Raw genomic sequence first — 5,121 nt, 5'->3', positions numbered from 1 at the left:
CCCCACTCGCTCTCCCGGCCGCCGGGCTCAGCCACCAGGCCTCGCCCGCCACCCCGCAGTGCCGGGCGGCTGCGCGCCCTTCCGCCAGGCGGAACACGATGTGCTGGAAGGCGGGCGAGCCTTCCACGGGCTCGATCCCGTAGCTGCGCCCCTCGATCCTCAGCAGCCCCCTACAAGCGTGGAGCGGCCCTTCAGAGGTGCCGGGACACGGCCCAGCCTCTGCGGGCGCCCACCGGGCCCTGAAACCCCTGCCACCAGACTGCCCAGGCCTCCGCTTCCCCGCAAGGTCTGCCCCGCAACGGGGGCCATGCAGGCTTCGCCCAGTATTGCCTGTCGCGCCTGCTCCAGCTCCGTAGCCGGCCCCCGCGCGACAGCCCTCCACCGCCGGCATGCTGCAGCCCGGGGCTGACTCCCGGCCCCTGCCTCCCGGTTCCCCGTTCCTTACAGCCAGTTCCTGGGTCCCGGTTCCCGGGGCCTGCGTCCGAGCTGATGCGGGGGGGCTGCCTGGCAGTGTCTTAGCCCAGGGGTTTTGCAAGGACAAAAGATGATTGGAGGGATTGGGATTCCCTTTCCTCACCAATCAGGCCCCAGAGACTCGCCCTCCATGTCCCCTCACTGGCCCCTCGGGTCACCTGGAGGGGAATAACAGGGGCTGCCCAGCTGACTCAAGGGAGACCTGCGAGGGATCCCAAGGAAGGTGCTTCGAAGAGCTGGGCTGGAGCAGTTGCCTCAGAAGAGCTTGAAGGAGCAGGCCCTGCAGCGCAGGGTGCTGCGGGCAAGAGAAGCTCCTCACTGGGCTCCAGGATTGCCTATGAGAGGCTGCGGCCGGCAGGAGAGGCTCCCCAGCTCCGGCAAGGATCTGAGCAGCGACCCCGGAGGTTCCTGGCCCTGCTTCCAGCTCCAACCAGAGACCAGGTGGCTTGATGTGAAGCCAGGCCTCTGGGAAGGTCAAGACCCCTAGCAGCTTAGAGCAACGTTAGTGTTGGTGCCTCTATGGTAGAGTTTCTGCCTACTACGCGGGACACTGGGGTCCAAGTCCCAGCTGGGGTGACTTGGGGGGAATTTCTTCTTGCAGTGGAAAGGGGCTATGGTGTTGTCCCTCTTTCTCTCCCTCCAGGTACCTAGGCCCTATATTCCTTGTCATTTGACAGTTTGTATTTTGTAACTTTTTATATTTCACCAACCAGTCTTGTTTGGTCTGCTGTTTGTGTTTGACACTTTGGTTAACACCGTCTTTTGTCAACTTCATGAATGTCTGTGAATGTAACTGTCTAACCTTTGGTCAATCCTGCCCCCTCGGGGCGTTGTACTGTCCCCTATACCCCTCGGTTTCTACCGGTAATGTTCCCAGGATTGTTCTCTCATTAAAAGGTATGTAGTTAAGGCCCCATTGGTGGTCTGGCTCTGCTCTATAGGGGGAGGAGGGTCCCTACACCTCCCACAGCACTCATGCGCCTGCTTTGATCCCCTCCATTGGAGAGGGGGTACCTCTTGGAGTACCGCCCAGGTTATGGCGATCTCCACCCCATAGGCGCTTGGGATTCACATGCTGCACATCCTGCAGAGAGAGACTGGCAGGAGCTAGGCCTAGGCGCTCCCTGCTACGTCCGGTAATAACCCCCGCCAAGGTCTGAGTCGGATGGCGTGAGGGGGCAACGAGCCACTTGGGCCGGTCCAACCTTCCCACCGGGGGACCGTCCCAAAAAATGCCGACCGTGGGCCTGCCCGGCCCACCCGTGCCAGCTGACGGCCCCTGTACCCGCCGGGCCGAGTAGCATGGCTCCAATGGGGACCCAGCTTTGGGGCCACGATCGCAGCTAGACCGTCTGCTCAGGCCACCTGCTGGGGGAGCTCTGCACCCCCGGGGGGGAACTGTGCTGGACGCCCTTCACCAGAGTCACACCCGGCCCAAAGCGCGGTTTTGGTGCACCGGCTGGCTGACTGACAGCCCCCCATTAGCGCTGCACGAAGGGCCTAGGCTCACAGAAGGAATTGGCTTTGAGCTAGACACACCTCTGCACCACCAGGGAACTCCCCCGTGCCTCTCTGGAGACTTGCCTGGCCCAAAGTGCGGCTCGGCCGCACCGGGCTGCCGGACATCACGCGAACCGGAATACGCGACTGGGCTGGAAGCTGGGATTAGGGCCAGAAATCCTTCTCGGGCCACCCCAAAACACGTCTCTACACCACCGGGAAACGCTCCCAGACATCTGTGACCACACACTTGCCCAGCCCAAATCACGGTTTGGCTATGCCAGGCTGCCTGCTGACACATCCCCCCCGCCTCCCCGAGAGGGTGCCAAGCCTCTGGACCCAAACAAGGAACTGGATTTGGGGCGGGGTTCTGCCCAGAGCTCCTTCTTGGGCCACCCCGCGCCACACCTCGGCAGCGCGGTGGGACTTAGCCGGATGGCTCCGACCGGATGCCGGCCCGCCCCGAAGCGCCGTTTGGCCTTGCCAGGTGGCCGACCGACAGCCCCCCGTCCCTGCTAGACTAAGTGCGTAGGCCTGCAAATCCTTCTCGGGCCGCCCTGAACCACGTCTCAGTGCCGCCCCAAGTCTCTCCTGGATGCGTCCAACCGGAGACTCACCTGGGCCAAAGCGCCGTTTGGCCAGGCTGGGCAGCGCCATTTGGCCAGGCTGGGCGGCAACCCAGCCACCGTGCTACGATGGCGGAACTGAACGGGGACCTGGATTTGAGGTGGGGATTATACCGAGATGTCCCTCTCGGGCCAGCCCGCCCCATGCCTCTGTGCCACCAGGGAGCTCTCCTCGGCATCTGCAACTGCAGACGAGCATGGTCCGCAGCTCGGTTTGGCCGCGCTGGGCGGGCGACCGTCAGCCGCGCCCCCCTCCCCCCCACCACCGGTGCTAAGGGCATAGGCTGGAAGAAGGAATTGCCTTTTGAGCTGGGATTACCGCCAGAGATCCTTTTTGGGCCACCCCGCGGGAAACCTCCGCACAACTGGGGAACTTTTCCGGATGCCTCCGGCCGGAGACTCACCCGGCCCAAAACGCCGTCGACCCATGCCACGGGACCGCCTCGTGGTGCCCCAGCCACCACGCTAAATACGTGGACCCGTACAAGGCACAGTGACGATACCCGGGAATCCTTCTTGGGCGGCCCCGGACCGCGTCTGGCTACCACCGCGGAGGCTTGCCTGGCAGCCGTGCCAGGCGACCACCTGACACCGCCCCCCAGACACCGGGCTAGGTATTCAGACCTGAATAAGGAATGGGATTTGAGGCTGGGACGATGGGTGCGCGTCCTTCTCGGCTGCCCCATGCTCTCGCTCCGCGGCACCAGTGGACTCCCCCGGGCATCCCTGACCAGAGTCCGGCCCGGCCCAGAGCGCCGGTTTCTTCCTGCCGGGCTGCTAACTGCAGGCCCCCGTGTCCAGTACTAGAATAAAAGACTGAGTCTGGCCGCCGGGGGGGTCTCTTACGTCTGTCTGTCTCTAATGCTTCTAGCCAACTGCGCGCGCATCCCCGAGAGGGCGGGGGCCACGAGCTGGGCAGCGCGCGCCGGGCGGCCCAGAGTTTGCACCGCTGCCGGGGAATCTGGGAGGAGAGGAGCGGGGTCGGATCCAAAGCGGCGGGACGGAGGTGAGGGGAAAGCGGGGTGACGGAAGTGGGGGCACGGGGCCAATTGCGGAGCTCCGTACCCACGCCCTCCCCCACACCCTCATCCTTCTTGATGAACCCTCGGCTAGCAGTACGTACAATGGCTTGCCAAAGGAACTGGGCTTTGGCCCGAGGCAATCGTTGCCCATCCTTCTCAGGCCGTCCCGCACCATGCCTCGGTGGCGCCGGGGCACTCTCCCAGAGACACGTGACCAGAGCCTTGCCTAACCCCGAGCGCAATTTCTTCGTGCCGGGCCTGCTGCGCTAAGTAGACCGACTCGAAGCGGGCCCTTCTTTCAGCCCGCAAGCGGCCGGGTCCCCGGAAGGCGGCCGTGGGTGACACTCCCTGCCAGAGCGTCTGGGCTCGGAGGGAGCTCCCCAGGTCGGGCGGCCACCGCCTGCGAAGGCAATCCATTTTGAGTGACAGTTACAGGTGCGTCATTTGGGGTTTGCCAAAGGCGGACCGCCGGTCCCCTCGTCCAGCTCGTTTGAATGTAACCTTGGCTAGCCGGGGAGCGGGTGGCTTTAAATGACAACACCCAGCTTTACGTCACTGGACCAAGTTTCCGGGTGGCACTCGGACCTCCATGGGAAATGTCGCGGGAACGTCCCCGGGGGCCTCGATCCACATGCTCTGGGGTGGGGAGAGGGGCGCTTTAAACGGAACGGCTCCGAGAGCCGCTCCGGTCAGAGATGTCTGGGAGTCCCCCAGTGGCATGGAGCGTGGCGTGGGGTGGCCCGAGAAGGGTTTCTCGCTCAAATCCCTGCTCAAAATCCAGGTCCTTATGCAGGTCTCTGTACTTAGTGCAGGGGCCACCCGGCGCTTTTGGGCCGGGCGCAACACTGGCGAGATGCCTCCGGCAGACTCCCCCCAAGGCCGCGCGGCTCTCCCAACGGGCGGCCCGAGCAGAAGGTCTAGCCGCGCTCCCGGCCCTGAAGCCGGGTTCGTACAGGAGCCGTTATACTCAGTGCGGCAGGCACGGAGGCTGTCAGTCGGCAGCCCGGCACAGCCGCGCCATTCCTTGGGCCGGGCAGGACCAGGACCGGGGTTCTCTGCGACAGGAAATTTGGGATGGCCCGAGAAGCATTTTGCCCCGTCCTCCCATCCGATTCGGACTCGAGCGGAGGGCTCTGTCCCGGACACGGGATACAATTGAACGTACTAATTCGAGCATTGCCAGAGCTCGTGAAAACCCGTCTCTTTTGGAGGCGTCCTTCGTGCGTACCAAGTTTTCACTGGGTCGAGATTAGCTCGCACGCAGGAGCCGGGAACCGGGGATAAGGAACAGGCCCCAAGGAACAGCCGCCCGCTTCCGCCTCATTCCCTGCCGGGCCGCGCTGCTGCACCAAGCTCCTCGAGCACGCGGCTCGCCGCCATCAGCGCCCGCCCGTACCTGAGCCCGGCGCAGGTGCTGAGCGCGACGAGGGACTCGGCGACGTCCTCCACGTAGCCGTGGTAGTAGCAGTCGTCCTGCGGGGCAGAGCCCGCCTCAGCTC

The 5,121-nt window shown here is 64.2% G+C and overlaps 1 pseudogene; it reads right to left on the bottom strand.

The window, feature by feature from the left end:
- LOC102388440 overlaps positions 1–5,121 on the bottom strand; it is an 18,923-nt pseudogene that overhangs the window by 9,875 nt on the left and 3,927 nt on the right.

Source organism: Alligator sinensis, unplaced genomic scaffold, assembly GCF_000455745.1.
Source record: "Alligator sinensis unplaced genomic scaffold, ASM45574v1 scaffold98_1, whole genome shotgun sequence".
NCBI classification, from domain to species: Eukaryota; Metazoa; Chordata; order Crocodylia; family Alligatoridae; genus Alligator; species Alligator sinensis.
The sequence above is the reverse complement of the archived record's forward strand: the minus strand, read 5'-3'. Positions and strand labels throughout refer to the sequence as shown.